Genomic DNA, 21,489 nt, shown 5'->3' on the forward strand with positions numbered 1-21,489 from the left:
GTTCAGTTTGCCTGCTTTCTTTCTCCATCTGTAAAATGGGGAGAATGAATTGGATCCTCATAGAGCCAGGGGCTGCTATGAAGGTCAAATGAGTGGCTGAGAAAGCCTTTTGAGAACCGAGATGTGGTGTATTCATCTGATGGATATAGTATGCAACTTTTGATATCATTAACACATCTCATGCAGTAACAGAAGAAAGGAACCAGTGACTTGGGTGCCTAATGAACCAGGTTCCAAATCTTGGCTCTTCCACTTTCTGGCTGTGTGTCTTAGGACACATTATTTCACCTCTCTGAAACTCTGCTGCCTTATCGGTAATGTGGGAATAATAGCACCTTCCTTGCAGGGCTGATGTATCCTATGAGGATCTGTTTGTAAACAGGCTAAGACCATGTCTGGCACAGAGATGGTAACAAACGTAGACATGGAGGACGATGAATTTTAAAGAAAGCTTCCTGCAGCACTTGCAGCTTGCCTCCTCTGAACCCTGGAACTTGTGTTTGGCTTCAGAGAGGCTTCTCAAGGAACATGGAATGAGTCCATTTGGGGAATAGGAAAGCGGTCAAAGGTGAGCAGCATCTGGGTGGGAGTGGGAGAGGAGAAAATCAGATGTTCTAGAATGAGAGTGGGGGTGAGGATGGAGGCCATTCATTTGTGAGGCTGGAGGATCACTGAGTCTAGAACCTGTGGGCTAGAAAAGTCATGAAGGTGATTTAGCCCGGAGGTCAGAAGGTTGAGCACACGCAGGGGCCAGATGGGTCACGGGCCTGAGTTAAGATGTTTGAGAAGACAAGAGGGGATGGTGAGGACTGTGGTCCCTGGTAGCTCGAATGTTGTACCTAAAAGCTCTGTGTTCAATGCTATAAAACCCTGTGAAGGGACCTCCCTGCTGGTCCAGGGGTTAAGACCTCCCCTTCCAATGCAGAGGGTGCAGGTTCCGTCCCTGGTCCAGGAGCTAAAATCTCACACGTCTTGAGGCCAAAGAACCAAAACAAACAAAATAAAACAGAAACAAAATTATAACAAATACAATGAAGACTTTAAAAGTGGCCCACATAACAACTCTTTAAGAGCTCCCCAGTCACTATGACGGCAAAGCACACAGTACCTTGGATCTCAAGTTTGAGACCCTGATTTACAGCCACACTTTCTCATCTTCCAGAAAGCAAGGATGACACTCCAAGGAACAGTGGCTTTCCAAGAAGTTTAGCGTCTGAGTGGAGATGTGAAGGATGGAAGAGGATGAGCTCTTACAGAAAAGGGACCTCCAGCCACCCAGGGAAGTCCTGGACAGACTTAGAGATAGGAGACGCTCTCTAGAGGAGTTTGGGAGGTAAGCTTGGCCAGTGGGATGGGCATAAATATGCATAAACCCCAGCAGTCACCAGGGCGTCTCCTGAGTTTCAGGTACATTGCTCTCCTTTAATCTTCTTAGCAATCCTGTGAAGACAATGTATTGCTGTCTCCACTGTGTAGATGAAGACACGGAGGCGCAGAGAGGTGAGGCCGCTCCTTACGTCCCCACAGCCCGGTGGGTGTAGCATCTGGGATCTGATCTGCATCTGCTGGGCAACCACACTCCAGTTCGCTTCCTTCCTGCTCCCGACCAAACGTCCTCCCGCTTTGCACAGTCACCCTCGTTTCTTTCTTCGTGCTGTGGACCGTCCCGTTCCCTGGGCAGCCTCCCCTGGCTGCTCTAAGAAGACCGGAGCCTGCGTGTTCTCTTGACTCGATCCCTGGGTGGCTCCCCGCCTTTGTGCCGTCTGGGGGGGCGTGGGCTGTGGACCACCCCCGGAGGCTTTTAATGAAATGGAATAAGAACTAGGCCAGCGAGTCAGATGCTGCTGGAAACCTTGCGTCACCACCTAAAATAGCCCCGGGGCAGCGTGGCCTGCGGGAGTCAGCCAGGCCCAGGGGGTGTCTGGGATTCAGTCAGCTCCCTCCCTGGCTTCTGTGTCCACCGGCCTTTTTATTTCCCTGGACTACAGCGAACTCCGAGACTCCATCACGCCTGCAGAGCTGCCTGCTGGTCGGCTTCAAACATTTTAGAACTCCAGAGCGGCCCTTCTGTCCCCAGACTCACTGCTGAAGACAGACCCTGCAGGCCCTACAGTGGGGGACGCGTTGTCAAGTGCCCTGGCCCAGCTTGCCTGTCTAGGCTTATCACTTACCATCTTCTGCACACACACCCCCCCCAACACATATATACACATAAACTCACACACACACAAATACACACATTCATCCACACACCAAATACACGCCCACACACACACCCAGGCTCACATACACATAAACACAAAGACACGCACAACTGTACACACATAAACACATCCCCACACACCCTTGCACACACACCCATACACATATGTACGTAAACCCGCATACACACAGATACACATACAAACACATTTGTCCACACAAACATACATGAGCTTGCAGGTGTTCATACAAACACACACACATGTACAGACACAGATATGCATATCCATGCACACACGAGCACAGATGCATACACACGCATCCTCACACATACACACAATATGTACCCATAAACACACCCACACATAAATGGGTGTGCACACATATATGGACACACGTCCATTCACACATACACACACCTGCACACACACACACCGATACAGTTAATCGATTCTTCCGTGTTTTAGCTTGAGGTTGTTGTTTTTGTTACTTGTGACTCAGAATCCTGGTGTTATAAATAGTACAGTGCCTATTGTTTTGACCTCTATTGTATCTTTTCATTCTCCCAACAGTCCTTTGACATGGATATTATGCCCATTTTGGTGATTAGAAAACTGAGGTTCAGAGAAATGAAGACACTTGCCCGTGGTCACATCTCCCCTGTGCTTCTAACAGCCTCCATCACTTTAAAGGCTTCTTTTCTGAAAGTGACACATGTTTCATTGGCTAAGGTCAGTCATGTCTCCTTGCCAGAGTCCAGGAGGTGGGGAAGAACAGTACTACCACGTTCTTAGAGTAGAAAAGCCGAAATACATACAAACGGCCCTAAAGACTACACGTGCCACTGGCTCGCAACGAGCCCCACAGAGGAAGGACTTTGTCTTATTCATCCCTGAGACCCTGCACCTGGCTTGGAGGCTGCTTCAAATAGGAAGCCTTAGGAGTGTGTGTTCAACAGATCCCAGAACTTACCATGGCGTGGTCATCAATCCCATCAATGGCAACTGTCTCTAGGGCATGGCTTAGCATTATCTCTGCTCCCCAGCACCTGGCACAGCGCCTGACATTGAGTAGATGATCACTAAATATTTACCAAAGGCATGAGTGGTGGAGTCAGTGATAGGTGACCCCACTCACAGTGCTGGCTGCTGTTTCTTTATGCTGGTGTTTCTTTAAGCACCATCTGAGATGCTAGGCCACGGCCAGGCCAACACACTCGGAAATAGGAAGGCACCAGGCTCAGATTCCAGAAAGAGATAGAATGGCATATGCCAGGCCGGAGCAAAAGGAAAGTCTGGGATAAGCTTAGTAAGAACCAAACCAGACACCAGGAGACCAACACTCTGCTGGGCTGAGATTAGAAATAAAACAGTGCTGTTTCCAATTTAGAGGAGGTAGAGAGTAAGGGGTCCATGATCAAGGGAACCAAGAATATTTGTGAAAACTCAAGTGTTCTTTGGTGGAGGGGCTTGTCTATTTTTCACGTGCTCCATATCCTTTTCCTTTTTGCTGAAATTGTGGTCTTGCAGCAGGGTGAGAAGAATAGAGGTCTTGAGCTGTGTCTGAATCTGATTCTTTCCCAGATCATCAACTGCTTGAGGGCGATTGCCATATCCTATCACCAGTCCCACATCTTCATAACCCAGCCCAGGATATTACATAGAGGACTAACTGAATATGTGTCAGTCTGTATTGAACGTGCACACGTGAATCCCCAGAGAACGAGGAGAGGATTCCCAGCCAAGTCAGAAGACATAGCTGCTGCTGCTGCTAAGTCACTTCAGTCGTGTCCGACTCTGTGCAACCCCATAGACGGCAGCCCACCAGGCTCCGCCGTCCCTGGGATTCTCCGGGCAAGAACACTGGAGTGGGTTGCCATTTCCTTCTCCAATGCATGAAAGTGAAAAGTGAAAGTGAAGTCGCTCAGTCTTGTCCAACTGTTTGTGACCCCATGGACTGCAGCCCACCAGGCTCCTCCGTCCCTGGGATTTTCCAGGCAAGAGCACTGGAGTGGGGTGCCATTGCCTTCTCCAAGGAGACACAGAGTAGCAGGTAAAACAGAGGCCTCACTGCAGCATTATTATGATTCAAAAAATAACTATCGCATCCCCATGATCCTCAGGGAAAAGTGAGTCTGCAGAGTAGAGATCATTAGACAAATAAGAGCTAACCTCTTTGAACACAGAGAATTGAAAAGAAAGAAGGAAGGAAGGGAATAAGGGAGGGAGGGACGGAAAGAGGGAACAAGGGAAAAGGAGAGAAAGAGAAAGGGCACTGGGCGGGGTATCCTTCCAAACTGAGGTCTGAGATCACATAATAATACTGCCCTGACTGTTAGACCGGTCGTCCACTCCACCGTCTTGTGAGCACTCGGCATTGCCACACAGTCATCTCATGCTCGAGGATGCCATCACATCGCAGTGATCTCATGGGACTCTGGGTGTGTGTAGGACCTCCAGACCCGACGCTAAATGGGACTGGACCTCTGGGCTTTGTGAATTAATTGGGCTGATGTTTACCATCCTTTGGCTTCTTATTACTGCCCTCTCTCAAAGTCGGCTGGTCAGCTGTAATTTGTCATTTCTCAGTGGTGCTGGGTTCCTTGCCCACTACTATTCTCCTGGGGCTTGTAAAGGAGATGCCTTCACATCCATTTGGACAAATGCCCAGTGAGCACACCTATTTTCGAGACACTGCACAGAATGCAATTTGGAAGCTATGAGGTCTTTTCTCAGACAGCATAACATCAAGGTTAAGAGTGTGAGTTGTACCTGATGCACTGGGTGGTCTTCTGGTTCTGCCTTTAGTCACCAGGTAATCTCAGGCTCATTAGCAGCACTTCTTAAGATACAGTTGCCATGTCTGGAAATTGGGGATAATAATAGTGCCTATCTGAGAGGTGTCTTTGGGGGAATTAATTGAAGAATGAGTGTAACTGCTGAATATTTTTTTATTTATAAGTAGCTTGGAGTCTGCAAGCTAAGACTTTCAAATAAAACATGTATGGGAAGGTCACTTCTTGAGGGGTCACCAGCGAAGAGGTACTGGATTTGAGGAACTAGGAGACTGTGTGGGAAGGATGGAGAAAGCTAATTCAGGCAGAGAAGCAGGCTGGTGGTACAGAATCTGGAACTGAAGGGGCTTGTGCCTGGAAAAGATGGCCCTTCATATCGAAAGAACCAGAGGAGCTGTGAGATGGGTGAGAAACGCAGCTGGGTGTAATCCAGGGTTTTGAAAACTACAACTCCAGTGCTGGCTTGCTGCCTAAATTAAGGAGACTGAGAGCTATTTTTTTTTCCCATTTAAATAGTAGGAAAAAACAATCAAAAGAAGAATAATCTTTTGTAGTACATGATCGTGATGTGAGATACACACTTCAATACCCACACATGAAGTTTTATAGGAACACCGCCATGACAAACCTCGCGTGAGTGCATGATACGTCGCCTCAGTCATGTCCGACTCTGTGTGACCCCACAGGCTGTAGCCGGCCAGGCTTCTCTGACAGGGAGGCTTAAGCCACAGAGGAAAGAAGAGGAAAAGGGAACTAGAATCTGTTGGAGCTTTCAGAACAACCTTCTTAGAGAGCAACCTCATTAAGCAAAGAAGAGGAAACAGCCTCTTTATGATTAGGCAAGAATACTGGGGTGAATTGCTATGCCCTCCCGCAGGAGAGCTTCCTGACCCAAGTTCTGGGTCTCCCGAACTGCAGGCAGATTCTTTACCATTTGAGCCACCAGGGAAGCCCTTGACAGACACAGACAGAGTATTAAAAAGCAGAGACATCACTTTGTCGACAAACGTCCATATAGTCAAAGCTATGGTTTTTCCAGTAGTCATGTACAGATGTGAGAGTTGGGCCATAAAGAATGCTGAGCACCAAAGAATTGAGGCTTTCTAATTGTGCTAGAGAAGACTCTTGAGAGTCCCTTGAATAGTAAGGAGATCAAACCAGTCAATCCTAAGTGAAATCAACCCCAAAGGACTGTTGCTGAAGCTGAAGCTCCAATACTTTGGCCACCTGATGCGAAGAACTGACTCGTTAGAAAAGACCCTGCTTCTGGGAAAGATTGAGGGCAAAAGGAGAAGGGACGGCAGAGGATGAGATGATTGGATGGCATCACTGACTCGATGGACATGAGTTTGAGCAACTCAGGGAGTTGGTGATGGATGGGGAAGCCTGGCGTGCTGCAGTCCATGGGCTCGCAAAGAGTCGGATAGAACTGAGTGGCTGAACAGAACTGAACTCAATGAACATGAATTTGAACAAACTCCAGGAGACAGCGGAGGACAGAGGAGGCTGGCATGCTGCAGTCCACGGAGTTTTCAAAGTGTGGGACACAGCTTAGCAACTGAACAACAACAGCAACATGATCTATGCTGCATGCTGATTTCTGGCTGCTTTCTGGCTACAAAGGCAGAGTTGAGTAGGTGAGACAGAGCCTAAAGGGCATGTGATGCTTCAAATATTTTCCATGTTGCCCTTAACAGAAAAAGTTTTCTGGTTTCTGGTCTAGACCCTAAAAAGCAACTTGAATCAACTAAAGGATTAGACTTGAACCCATGGGTGACAGAGACACAGAGGGGGTGGAGGTGGCCAGGTCAGGAACGAAAACACAGTTTTCTTCTGATGATCACAGACTCTCCATCCTCCCATTAAGCACCTCTATAATGTCTTCTAAAAATGTGCCTCCTTCCGCCAAACTTCTGTCTTTTGAAGAGACAAATGCATTCTTCTCCCTTTTCATGTTGGGAATTTTTTTTTTTAAAGAATATTCAAATGGGCTTTCTACCTTACGTGCTAAGTGCAGAGAGCCTTGGGCCCCACGCTCATCAGACTGGGTGCCTTTCTGTAAGTCATTTTGTGCAATTTCATGTTCTCTTTCCCTGAAAGGAGGAGGATTACTTTGATAGATTAAAGCCGTTTCCTTATGGGAATGGGCGTTCTGTCTCTTTCTCCAGGCTCCCGTCCATATCTCGCGATGCCTCCCAGATAGGAAATCTTCATTTCCCAGAGTTGCTCTTGGGGAAGCAATTTCCTGTCTACGCTAGCCCTCCAGGGTCTCATTTGCAGAATGAGGGGGACTCTGGTTAAGGTGGAAAATGGAGGGGGCTACAAGGTGACCCTTTCCTTTCTACCAGCTTCTGTCTATGGTTTCATGTTGTAAAATGCTTTCGACTCAGAGGCACGTGCTCCTGGCTGCTGGTCAAAGGACTTGCTTTTAACTCTGGTCTTTGCAAGGTCTCCGGAAGGGCATATGGAGACTAATTGGGCTCCCACTGTGGATAAAGTGGACGCTGGGCTCAGTGAATTTAAACCTAACTAGCTACATTTGAAACCCAGCACAATACACAACATAATGTGGTAATCGTCTGATTTTAATTGCTATTTCTTCTTTCTGAGGACTTTGATGATCTTTCTCATTGTTGTTGTTCTGCCCCTTAGTCATGTCTGACTCATTGCGACCCCATGGACTGCAGCACGCCAGGCTTCCCTGTCCACCACTATCGCCCAGAGTGCTGAAATTCATGTCCATTGAGTCGATGATGATGCCTCTAAGTTTGATGAACTTACCAGTGCTTTATACTTCAGTGTTTTTTAGACTTACCTGGGGAGCATGTTAAAAGGCAGATTCCTAGTCCTTACATATAGGGATTCCAATTTACTAAGTTTGAGGTTAGAAGTAGGAATCTTTACATTTAACAAAATCCTTGGATGATTTGAATGCTGGTGGCTCCAGAACACCCCTTGAGAAATGCTGTCTCAAGATCACATTTTGTCCTGGATATTTTTTTAAGCGTGACATGAGATATACTTAGTTCCTGGCACATCGAGGGTGCGTAATAGATGGCAATCGTTGTCATTACTGGAGTAGGTTTTGAGATGTCATTTCTGCTACTCTTCTTGTTTTTTAAACTTCTGATCCCTGTGGTTTACACTTATACTCTATGACAGTCGACACTGGGCTCATGATGAACTATTTGGAACTTCTGTTTCCTCCTCCATGGAATAGAAAGAGGAATACCTAACTTTTAGAGAGTGTCTATTGTTAGGCTAAATGCTAGAAATTCTTCAGTAATTAGCTGAACTTCTAATGCTTTATTCCAGTTCCTAATTACTTTTGCATAAATTCACACACATGAAGGCGGTTTAGGGGCACCACTTTCCTAGGCACAAGCATGTGCTTTGCCTGGCAAAGCTCTCTGCCAAGCTAGGGGCTGTTTGGGGAGACTCCTCCCATGAAACCCGTGCAGTTTTATTAATCACTTTCTGCTCCAGGAGGCGAAGATGATGCTAGGAGTCAGAAAACCTAGGTCTGCCCAGACCTTACACCTGCTACTGCAACTAGTTCCTATCAACGTGCAGCCATTGATAACACACACTTTTATTTTTCTATTCTTATCATTTGTTTCCTCTTCATACTGTTTATCTTTCTATTCATTACTATTTCCTATTCACTATATTGCAACTATTCAGGATTGCAAAACTGTACTCTTAAAAGAAATAATAAAAGCTGGATTTAAATACTCACCTGGGTCCATTGTTATACCTTTCACACTAATCTAACCTTTAATTGTCGCTATAACCACTTCATCCTATCTTGGCTTCCAAATGCAGAGAAATAACTTCATTAGACTTTTTCTTGGAGAATGTGACTTCTCCAAGGTTTGTTCAGGGTTATGATGAAGTTCGTTTTAGCACTACAAACACTTGGAAAGTGTTAGTCTCTCAGTTGTGTCAGACTCTTTGTGACCTCATGGACTGTATAGACCCTGCCAGGGTCCTCTCTCCATGGGATTCTCCAGGCAGGAATACTTAATGGGTAGCCATTCCCTTCTCCAGGGGATCTTCCTGACCCAGGGATTGAACCCAGGTCTTCTGCATTGCAGGTGGATTCTTTACTGTCTGAGCCATCGGGAAAAGAGTTCTTATACCTGAAAGGGGATCATCTAGTGTTGCCATATTACTCCATATCCAGTATTGTTCTGGGCTACATCAGGGCTACAGAAATGAGCAGGGCAGCATCTCTGACTTTGAGGAAGACACGTCTAAAAGGAAAAAGAAGTTTTAAGGGCTAAACTACGGGTTTGTGCAAATCTTTTTCCTGGGGAAGGGGGTGGAGGGAAAAGCTATTGGTAGGTGATGCCACTTGGAATCAGATTTGAGAGGAAGAGGAGCCCACGCCTGAGCTTTAGGACTCAGGGAGAGTTCAAGCTTGGGTACAAGCAACCACAGACGCCCTGAGGCAACTCATCCGCTTAGTCATTTACTTAACCATCCCACACACACACAAAGAAGGCAAAACAATTCTTCAGGGGGCAGCCCAGATCAGGCGAAATGCTTTGGGTTTGCATAAAGGCAGATTGCACATGTATGAAGATAGGATGAGTCTTATTTTGGTAGTAACGGGCATCTGCAGAAGATGAAGGTGATAAAGTGCTTTAGGTCAAATTATATAGAATTTTAATAAGTCAATAGATGATATCTGGGGGACAATGTAGAGACCTTGAAGTGTGAAGAAAAGGAGGGACCCAATTCAAGTAACGCAATAGGTACTGTAGAGAGGCTGATGAGAAATGTGGAAGCAGATAAATAGATCTCTGACATCCTCAGGACGCACCTCCACCTTGCCCTTGTCAATCAGAGACCGTGCTTGAAAGTACCCACTTCACCCTGGCTTTGAAGTTATCCCCCCGGAGCCTGGATTCATATCCGCCTTCTTTGGGTGTCTTTGCTATGATTGATAATTTGTACCAAATCCATTTTGGGAGGTTGTTTTTCTCCCCCGACATACATCACAGGATATTTTTATAGCTTGATGAATCTAACACATCTGTGTAATCACACAGTTTCCAGAAATCCAGATGTTCCCCAGAACACCTCTGGCTCCCGCGCTCTTACAAACATTTGCTGTAAACACCAAAGGCTGTTTGTTGGTTTTAATGTTCTAGCTCCTCTCATTACCCAGTGAAGGTGAAAGATTGAAGCCAGATAGTGTTGCCAGTAAATGTTTTCGTCCCCCATGCGTCTATTTCTAGGGACTGATTAGCATGCAGTGGGGCCCACAGCCGGATGCTGCCTAAATGGCCAGGCGTGTTCCGCCTGCCGTGGTGCAGAGAAGGAAGGCAGGCCGGGTGTGCAGAGCCCCTTCTGTTTCCCGGCCTGAGGTCCCCAGTGGGTTAGAGGGCTCAACCAGCTGAGAGGGGGCAGGGGGAAACGAGGGGCCAGGATCAAACTCTGTACCCCTGGGGTACTGCGATGATTCTAGAAAGCTAACGCGTGTACAGTGTTTAACTGTGCCTGGAATATAGACACGTCTTAACAAAAGGTGGCTTTTATTATTGATGCTACAGCCATTCAACAGGAGATGCTCACACCATCTTTAAGAAGCTCTGCAGTAATGGAATTTAACTTTGAGGCTGGGGAAAGAGCCCCAGACTGGGAGGCGGGGGCTCAGGCTGGAGTCTCCTTTGGCCTTAGGCAAGTCTCCCCCTTCTCTAGGCACCAGCTCATCCGTTTGTAAAGCAAAGAGGTTATTTCAGATGATATCTAACAGCTCTCCTAGTTCAAATGCAGTTAATTCTCTTATCCTAAAGGGTGTTATAATGTAAAGCCAGAAGTAGCATCTCTAACCTGAGAGACTGTTAACCGAACATCTGAAATGGAGAGTATAGTTGCTCTAGTATAGAGCTTTAAGCAGTAGGTAGGAGGTAGTTTAGGGTGAACAGCATTTCCCCTCCCTGTCCCTTCTGCTGGGAGCGCCCATCCAACCTCCCATCTATGTTCACTTCTATATCATTACAAGGCTTTATTTTGTCTCTGCTCAAGGCTCCCCTGGTGGCTCAGTTGGTAAAGAATCTGCCTGCAATGCAGGGGACCCGGTTTTGATTTCTGGCTTGGGAAGATCTCCTGGGGAAAGAATTGGCAACCCACTCCAGTATTCTTGCCTGGAAAATCCCATGGACAGATAAGCCTGGAGGGCTACAGTCTATGAGGTCAAGAGTCAGACACGACTTAGTAACTAAACCACCAATGAACACCACCCATGGGATAAATTAGAGTCTCTCTGTTACTGCTTTGCTCATCACAGCAAACTGAGACTGTGTATTTTGTAATTTTGATCTCTCCCACTACACTGATATCTCTCCCACTACACTGAGGTCTCTCCCCCTCTGAGAGAGCTGGGACCATGTCTATTTTGTGCACCACTGTATCCCCCATGCCTGGTGATTCTCAATCTGCATTTATGGAATGAGTGAGTAAATAAACGAATGAAGTCTCACCTGGAAGAAAGGAGATGGATTAGACAGCTGTCTTCTGAGAACAGAGAGTTTCACGATCTTTCACAAAGTAAATATGAGGATGCAAAGTGATAAGAAAAGGCAAAAACAAACAGAAAAAAAAAAAACAGCCAGAGGAGCAGAAAGAGACCACCTATTATCCAAGATATAACTGAACTTTAGAGAGAGAGAGAGAAGAGACAGCAAATGGAGAGGAATGAAGACATTATCAGGGGGAAAAAAAGAGAAGAGCAAAGAAAAACGCAGGGCATCACGTTTGAGCGAGGAAAGAATGAGGAATGATTTTCAGACTGAAGCTTGACGATCAAAGATGGAACTGTGCACATTAAATATTTCACAATGATTATCAACTTGTTAAGACAGAAAGATTGATTTATTTTTATGTTCTTGGGAGAGAGTTGTGAAAAGCAGTAACTCGTCTCGAGCACAGTAAGCTTGCCTTAATGGGAACAGATAAGGCTTAGAGGATTGAGGGAGCCCAAACAATGAGAGAATGAGTCCCTTGGGTTTCCTGGAAGGCAGTGGGATAGAAAGAGGGCGGGGGAGTCCGACAGATGCGGCTGGAAGTCTGGGTTTCCGCTGCTCAGCTGGATGACCTGGAGCATCTCCTTCTCTATCTTAACCGCAGGTTCCTTTCCTCTAGAACAGAGGTTAACAAATTAGGACTCGTGGGTCAAATCCAGTCTTCCACATTTTTAAAAATAAAGTTTTATTGGAACATATATTGTCAGCACTTGCTTTTATGTTACCATGGGAGGTTAATTGTTACAAAGACACCCTGGCCCTCAAAGCCCCAAATCTTTACAATATGACTTTTTTACAGAAGAAGGTTTATTCCGTGTATTCATTCACTTGGTGTCTGGCATGAGAATGTGCTCAACAAATGTTTGTGGGATTTGATAAAATCCATGGATCAATGAATAAAGGCAGAAATGACATGCTATATTGGAAGGGTAAAGACAGACATGGGGTGAGATTTCAACTTAACTCCCTAAGAGCTGTGCAGATTACCTCCCCTCTTTCAAGTGCTTTATCTTCTGTAAACTGGAGACAACAAATCTATCTTGTATAATGGTGGCTGGTAAATAAAACAGTCTGATTACTTTGAACACAAACACTCAATAATTTTTTTGTTTAGTTAAAGGCTTGGACAAAACAAAAATAATCACCACTGGTCAATTGTTGCCTTGGAAGCATCAGCGTCTCAGGGCATGTTGCTGGTATTCTCAGCCCAGGGTCAGAAACCACCACCGTTAGTTCAGAAACAGGAAGTATTTTAGCCGGAGTCATCACCTGAGTCCAAGTGCCATGCCTGGCACATAGTAAGAACTGCATGTTTGCGAATAAATAAATGAGTGCAGGTTTAGGTATCAGCTCTGATTAGGACTCTCCACTGGGTGCAGTCGTGCCTTTCAAGTTCTCCGAGAGTCAGGTCTTCCTCCTCCTAAGCTATTTCAGAACAGTCACTCAGTGCTTTCCACCCTGGTTGGGCTGGAAGGGAGTCTGGGGCCATTAGTCAGAGGACCCTCTGACAGGTCTTTCTGGTGCCCTTCCTGATCCTGGCTACATGTGGGAATCCTGCTGTGCCTTGTAAACAGACGAGTGTCGCAGGGTCCAAGTTCCAGAAATATACTTCAACTACAGTAAGGAGGGTAACCTGGAGGAGGCAGCTATGACATTGTGTAGAGAATAAGGGGGCTTCTGCAAGCCAGGGGCCAGGCAAGAGATAATGTTTGCTCTTCCAACAATATGTGAGTGTTTTCTAGGTGCCAGGCATTCACTGATCTCGATTTAGGGATTCAACATGGAGTCAGATGGCTGGCTGTGGCTCCTCCCCTTGGAGGAGATCAAATTTGGCTGGGAAGACATTCAAGCTGAGGAAGCGTGCTGCAGTGGGTGTCAGGAATGGATGTCTGTAGGAGAGCTCTGTGCATGAGCATTCTCCACAAAAAGAGAACCAATAGGATGTGTTCAGCTATATAGAAAGAACGTTTATGAGAGAGTGGCTCATGCAGTTATGGAAGCTGAGCTTAAGAATTTGTTGTCTGCAAGCTGAAGCCCCAGGAAAGTCGGTGACATTGTTCCAGTCCAAACCCTAAGGCCCGAGACCCAAGGAAGTCCACAGTGTAAGGCCCAGTTGGAGTCCAAAGGCCTGAGGACCAGGAGTACCAATGCTGGAATGCAGGAGAAGACGCACATCCAGCTCAAGTAGAGAACAAATTCACCCTTGCTTGGCCTTCTGTTTTCTCTTCAGGCCCTCAACAGATTGGATGATGCCCACCTGCTCTGGGGCATGTTTGCTCAGTCTAGCCATTCAGATGTTAGTCTCAGAAACACCATCACAGGCACACCTGAAAACAATGTCTCATCAACTGTCTCAGCATCCCAGCCAAGCTGACGCATAAAACTAGCCATCACAGCTTGTTGTCGTGTGTTGTTTACTCCAGAGGGTTTGTGATTGGCGCCCTGACCTCACCCTTCTTCCCGGGAGGGGAAAGGAGAAAAGTAAGTTGTGTCTGACTCTGACCATGATAGCAGTAGCTGTAATCGAGCGCTCTGTAAATTTATTTATTTGTCTTTATAGCTGTGCCGGGTCTCCGTTGCTGCAAGCCGGCCTTCTCCAGTGGTGGCTGGTGGGGGCGACTCCAGTTGCAGTACATGCGCTTCTCTGGCTGCGGCTTCCTCGGTTGCAGAGTACGGGCTCTAGCGCTCGGGCTCAGTAGTTGTGGAGTGTGGACTTAGCTGCACCATGGCAAGGAGGAGCTCCCCAGACTGGGTATCAAACCTGTGTCCCCTGCACTTGGAGGTGGATCCTTCATGACTGAGCCACGGGGGACGTTCCTTACTGAGTGTTTTTAAGTGCCGGACACGATGCTATACAGTTCCCATGAGTTTTTCTATTTAATCTTCACAACAACCAAAGGATTTGGAGTTCTCATTTGGCTGCTGACGGAAACCCATCATGGTTCAGAGATGTTAGGTAGCTTGGCGAAAGCCTCACAGCTGCTAAGCAGCTTCCCTGGGACTTGAGCTCCGATCTAGCCAGACTCAGAGCACACACGCTGTCGCCTGACACCACCCGCGTCTGTCCGTCATCAGCCGCCCCGGGCCCGCTTCGTCGCATGACGTAGGCCCCGCTCAGGGGCCCTGCGCGGTCTTCTCGTGCTCGCAGGCACTTGGTTACACAATAGCTGAAAATATTAAATTAGTTTTCCTTTACAGGAAATCATGTTCCATTAGGGCCACTGACATAGCTATTCCGAGACCTCCACAGAGTTGTGTGCTTTTTGGAAATGTCTGACGAATCTGATTGCTCGAAACCAAGGAGCTCTCCGAAGGCCTGTGGCTGGTTGAGTAATTAGGCATTCTTGTTGTTTAGTTGCCAAGGTCTGTCTGACTCTTTGTAACCCCATGGACTGTAGCCTGCCAGGCTCCTCTGTCCATGGGATTATCCCAGGCAAGAATATTGGAGTGGGTTGTCATTTCCTTATCCAGGGCCTCTTCCTGACCCAGGGATTGAACCTGCGTCTCCTGCATTGGCAGATTGATTCTTTCCCACTGAGCCACCTGGGAAGTCCAATTAGGCGATAAGTGACTTTAATAATAGACGCATGAGGCCCAGACAAGGGGGTTCCACCTGTGATCAGCGCTGCCTCAGTTTCTGCTTCAGGCAGAGAAAAGAGGGCAGAGGCACAGTGTGATCTGCAAAAACCATCCTGTGATGTCACCTCCCATCACCCAGCCTGTCGCTCAGCACGGGTAGGAGACTTGCTCCAAGGAGGAGACTCGGCCAAGGACCCTCGTTTCCGGCCTTCCCTTCCTCTAGGGAAGCTGCTGTGGTCAGCTGCACTAGGATGCTGCTACGCTGGAGTCATGCACATGCTCAAATGCTTTCTCAAAATGCAGGGCAAAGTTGACCTTGATTATTTGACATAGAAATCCCTCAAGATATGGCTTGTGTTTGTTTTTTTCAGAATGCTTCTTCACCCAGAGCTAGTGGCTTTGTGGTTTCCTGTTTCTCCCCACGCTTGCCTCGTAACATATCACCCTGTAGACCTTGCCTGTTATGTCTCCTCCACCAGGAAGGACTTCCTTCTATCTCTGCCTTTTCAAATCCTACCTGGGAGTCAAGCCTCAACGTCAAGGCCACCTCTTCCAGGAAGTTTATTTTAAATAATCTTGCCAAAGAATTCTCTCACTCTCCTTTGCATACCCATAGTGCTTGACAGCATGCAATCGAATCATCTTATTTCCTCTCACCTCATATTAGAATTATCTGATACAAATCTCCTCTCTCTTGCTGTGTGGCAAGTTCTTCTAATGGAAGGAATATGTCTAACCTCTCTGTCAAGTTTCCCTAGCTTCTCACAGAAAGCCTTGCAGGCAGTAGGCATTTAACAAATAACATGCTTTACATATTCATCAGTTGGGTGATAACTAGAGACTGAGGTCCCATGGCCATCTGTCCGTCTGTTCCTTCTGCAGCTAATGGCCCTTATGGGTCCCTCTCAACCTTTCTCCACTCTCGTGCGGTATTTTTAGTATCGAATAGTATTGATGTAGGTGGGGAGACGGGCTACGGGATGGTATAGCTCGGGAGGTAGACATGCTTTGAGCACAAGTCTCAACATACAGATTGATAAGCAGGCCTCTTAAGGCTAGGTTCCTATGTCCCCAAAAGAGTGTGTTAGTCCCTCAGTTGTGTTGGACTCTTTGCAACCCCTTGGACCATAACCCACCAGGTTCCTCTGTCCATGGAATTCTCCAGACAAGAATTCTGGAGTGGAAAGACATTCCACTTTCTCCAGGGAGATCTTCCCGACCCAGGGATTGAACCTGGGTCTCTTGCATCACAGGCAGATTCTTTGCTGTCTGAGCCACCAGGAAAGCCTCTGTCTGCCAAGGGAGAGAGCGTTTCAAACTTCAGGTGGAACTTGATATTCGGTAAGGGGGAAGATCACTGAAATTGTCTGGCAGCTTGGATCTCACCTGTTCCATGTTCCAAGTCCACCTTCCCAGCCTCACCTCCACCACCCCCCTACCTGCCCATCTGCTGCTGCTGCTGCTGCTAAGTCACTTCAGTCGTGTCTGACTCTGTGCGACCCCATAGATGGCAGCCCAGCAGGCTCCCCCGTCCCTGGGATTCTCCAGGCAAGAACACTGGAGTGGGTTGCCATGTCCTTCTCCAATGCATGCATGCATGCTAAGTTGCTTCAGTCGTGTCTGACTCTATGCGACCGTATAGACAGCAGCCCAGCAGGCTCCTCTGTCCTTGGGATTCTCCAGGCAAGAACACTGGAGTGGGTTGCCATGTCCTTCTCCAATGCATGCATGCATGCTAAGTTGCTTCAGTCGTGTCTGACTCTATGCGACCATATAGACAGCAGCCCAGCAGGCTCCTCTGTCCTTGGGATTCTCCAGGCAAGAACACTGGGGTGGGTTGCCATTTCCTTCTCCAGCCCATGATCTAGGCACAGCCAATCCTGCACGGCTCCTGTAGCCCAGAATGGGAGGTCAGGCCTGCCACCCCCTGACTCCTGTCCCCTCCAGATCGAATGCAAAGACAAACAGAAAGGTTTGGGGAGGAAACGAAAGCAAAATCAGATTCTCTAAAGGTTCAGCTGCACTTGGAACTTTTTACCTGTATTTGGACTGTGGAAGTCACCCATCCTGGGACAGATGGACAAGCTACACAGTAAATATAGGTTTATTGCAGTAGAAACACCCACCACTTTCAAGAGGAGGCAGGTTGGGGGAAGCCCAGAGAGAGACGTCTTTACCCATCCCTAGAAGACACTGTTCTTGCTTGCTCTCTCCCGTAAATGGCCTTTGGACAACAGAACAAATCACTGAGGGTCTGATAGCTCTAGGTCTAGGCTCTTGGAAAATTCTTGGTGTGAACAAGTGACCCATAAAGGCTGGTTTCCTTCCTTCTTAAGCTGGTAAAGGGGCATCATTTTAATTGGTCCTCATGACAATCCTGGAGAGAGTTGTTATTATTGCCATTACCAGTATTCACTTTCTCACTGCTTGGTTTAAGTGGATGGAAAGAAAAATCTGTGCTTTAAAACAGTGAGAAAGAGAGGGTGTTGCCCAGTGTTTAGGAAACCAAAGGTTATATGGGATGACATATAGGAAACGCTCAGCTCAGCTCATAGTACGTAGATTCTCAGTACTCGGTAGCACTGTTATTATCAGAGAGGGGGGAGTGACTCACTTAGAGTCACACAGGTGGTTAATGACAGAGCTGGACCTGGAGTTCACACCTGGACTTTTAGGCTTTGGGTTCATAGGCTTTGTCTTGCTGTCTCCTTTTCCCCATGAACCTGTGTGTATGACCTTCCTGATCCCTTTTGAGTCTTGGCCAGACCCATTCTGCCACTCAGCAAGAAAAAAAAAAAAGGAAAAAAAAACCTCTTCTACCATGATGCAGGGAAAAATTACCCTTAATTACTGGGGCTTCTCTACAATTATAGGACGTGCATTTGAACTCTGAAGGGTCCTCTCCTGAGGATAACCTTTATTTGCCTGATTGCGTCTGTTCAGTTAATTCTAGCTAATTACTATTTTCTTCCTATTAGATTCTAATTATATACAGTATTTTCATTATAAAGCGTAATGTTTCCCAGAGAACCATGTCAATTATACAGGCAATATTACCGGAGGTCTAGTTTACCTCATTAAGCCCAAGCGATGAAGCCATGCATCTGATTAAACGTGCAGTTTCCGAAGTGGACTTTAGCCATGTGTGGGTACCAGCCCCTCTCACCTAGAACTTGCTGGGTGTGGGAGAGGGCTCAGGTGCTTTGGAGGAGGCCCATGAGGAAGAGGGGGCGTCCACTTGGTCTTCTTTGACATTCTTCTGGAAACGCAAGCACTGATATGTGGTCTCCTTGGTGTTTGTGGATTTCATATTCACAATTTGTCTGTTTCTGAGAACTGTATGATTTTAGTTTGGCTGAGGCATGGATTTAATATTGTGGTGTAAAAGCAAGACTTACCCTAAATCCAAGGCTTCCAATGGGCCACCCAGCCTCTCCGCCTCCAGCCCTCACGCTGGCCACGTAGCATCTTTCTTAGCTCCTCACCCACCCACCCACCCACTGTCTGCTATCCCTCCCAGGATGTCAGGAGACATCTTACCGTTAACGAGTCCAAAACAGAATCTTTGACTTCTGCCCTCCCTGAACCCAATCCTCCTTGTACAGCTCCCATCTCAGTAAGTGTCAAAATCATCCACTCAGATGCTCAAACAAACTGCTGAGAGGTCATTGTAATCCCCTTCTTTCCTTCATCTCTCATATGCAATCCATGAGCATTTCCTGAGAACCAGGGATCCCCAAACCCTGGGATCTAATGCCTGATGATCTGGGGAAGAGCTGATGTAATAATAATAATAATAGAAAAAAAAAGTATACAATACATATAATGCACTTGAATCATCCTGAAACCATCCTACCTCCATTTCAGTCAGTGGAAAAATTGTCTTCCATGAAACCGGTCCCTGGTGCTAAGAAGGCTGGGGTCTGCGGTCATGAGCTCTAGGTCCCAGCTGCATCCTGAATCCATCCTCTCCTTCGCATCTCCACTGCTAGCCTCTGGTCCAGGCCGTTTTTGTCCTACTAGATAATGGCCTCTAATTGATATCCTATTTCCTTCCTCTCCCCACTCCTGTATCCTGTCTCCTAACAGTAAATTGAGGTGATTTAACCAAAAAAAAAAAAAAAAAACCACACCAAAAAAAAAAAAAAACCCCACAAACCTACAAGGCAAGTCAGACCATGTTACTCTCCTGTTTAAAGCTCTTAGATATATACATATTTTTGAGTTAAATCCAACCTTCTTACTGTGTCTATAAAACACAATTCTTCTCTTGTGTACTTATTTAATAAATATCTATTGAGGGCCTACTGTGTGCCAGGTACTGTCATGTACAAATGGTTCCTATTTGTATGGGAATAAAATTGACAAAGATTACCTTGCTAAGTGCCATTTTCTCATATCACATTGATAGGGCTCAGCATCTTACCTGTTTGTCTGATCTAGTTGGCCTGTCTAAGAGGTCTTCTGTGTCTGTCCTCCACTCTCCTGACCCAGGTCTGAAAGAGACTCAAGAAATGTGAGCTATTTTACTATGATCTAACACTCAGGCAGGAGTTGGAAAACAAAGTTGATTAAAAAATACACTTTTATTGGATTCTGAAGGAATTAATAAAATCCTCCCTTTGGGGATTAATAAAACAAGATTTTTTAATATTAGCTGTATTTTTCCTCTTTATAAAGGTATTTTAATCAACATTTTAGGCTTTTAAGGATGGACTCAAGCTATGTTCTTTACTGGTGGGAAGGGGCTATCATGAGCTCATTTGTAGATGACTTACATTTTTTATATTAGCTGCCTTGTCTGAAAAAATGTCGCTATTAGTTCCCTAGTAAAAATTCATGAAAACTGCTGAGGAGGTTCAGCAACCCATTGCAGTATTCTTGCCTGGAGAATTCCCATGGACAGAGAAGCCTGGCAGGCTGCCGTCCATAGATTCGAACAGAGTTGGACACAACTGAAGCAACTTTCCACACATGCATGTAAGTCAAAATGAGGCCATCTGGGTGTTATTGTTAGAGAGAAAGACACCAGAATTCTAGTGCCTCCAATAGCATGAGTTTTGTACTTTCAGTAAGTAACTTACCCCAACTTCTTGCCGAAAGTAAAGATGTTACTTGTCATTCTCCTCTCTGGAATTGTTGCTCTCAGAGAGTTGTTTCCTTTCACCCAAGCTAGGGCTTCCCTGTGGCTCAGCTGGTAAAGTATTCGCCTGCAATATGGGCGACCTGGGTTCGATCCCTGGGTTGGGAAGATACCCTGGAGAAGGGAACAGCTACCCATTCCAGTATTCTGGCCTGGAGAATTCCATGGACTGTATTGTCCATGGGGTCACAAAGAGTTGGACACAACTGAGCGACGTTCACTTTCAGGCTAGATGAAATCTACAAGTTCTATGCTTCTTCTCGTTAACACTCACTGTATTCATGATACCTTGTTTTGATGTGATGCTAATGGGAGAGTCTGTCACATTACTATTATCTCATAATATGCTTCAAGAAAGCAGGGGCCAAATTTTTAAAATTCAGCCGTACTTTCCTCACCTTCCAGGAGAATGCCTGGAACACTGTAGATGTGCAATAAACACCTGTTGATTGAATGAAGAAATAAATATATGAATGAAGTTAAACTTTTTGAGCCTTAGTATTATCATCTATAGGCTGGGCATAATGCTAGCTGTATCTTGGGGTTTGGTAAAGATTAACTGAGATCATACATACCAAACCCAACCTCATTTAGTACTTGTCATGTGATAACCCTGCAGTATTAGTTATTTTCTGTCTTGATGGGTAAGGAATTTCTCAAGCTGAGAAGGGAAAGAGCTTTCATGGTGGAGCAAATAGCATTGTGCAAAGGTGAAGTGAAGCATGTTTTATATGGAGGCTGATCAGGAAGGGAGGCCCACTCTGCACCGAAGGATCTTATACATTTAGTGTACAAGAAATAGAAACCTATAGGTCAGAACTCTGACTTAAGTCACCAAGAAGTGATGGGATTACAAACACTGAGCAAATAAAAGACACACCCCCATTGTAATAGCCAGGGCATGGAAATAACTTGAATGTCCATTAGTGGATAAAGACGTGGTACAAACATACAATGGTGTATTACTAAGGCATAAAAAAGAATGAAATAGGACTTCCCTGGTGGTGAGCAGTTAGAAATCCATCTGCCAATGCTGGCGACGGGGGTTTGATCCCTGGTCCAGGAGGAGTCCACATGCCGCCGCACAGCTGAGCCCATGAGCAGCAGCTACGGAAGCCCATGCGCCCTAGAGCCTGTCCTTTGCAACAAGAGAAGCCACTGCAATGAGAAGCACACCGCAGCTGGAGAGACAACCCCACTCACTGCAGCTGGAGGAAGCCGGCGCAGCCAGTAAAGAA

General features: G+C 46.3%; 1 long non-coding RNA gene across 1 annotated transcript; it reads right to left on the bottom strand.

Moving 5' to 3' along the window:
* Positions 1–11,856: 11,856 nt before the first annotated feature.
* Positions 11,857–18,501, bottom strand: LOC139032345 (uncharacterized). Its single transcript, XR_011484849.1, has 3 exons — positions 18,182–18,501; positions 16,245–16,401; positions 11,857–12,144 (listed from the first exon to the last, which is right to left on the bottom strand). It is a non-coding gene; the product is annotated as an uncharacterized lncRNA (long non-coding RNA).
* Positions 18,502–21,489: the final 2,988 nt, after the last annotated feature.

Source organism: Odocoileus virginianus, chromosome 31 (assembly GCF_023699985.2).
Source record: "Odocoileus virginianus isolate 20LAN1187 ecotype Illinois chromosome 31, Ovbor_1.2, whole genome shotgun sequence".
NCBI lineage: Eukaryota > Metazoa > Chordata > Mammalia > Artiodactyla > Cervidae > Odocoileus > Odocoileus virginianus.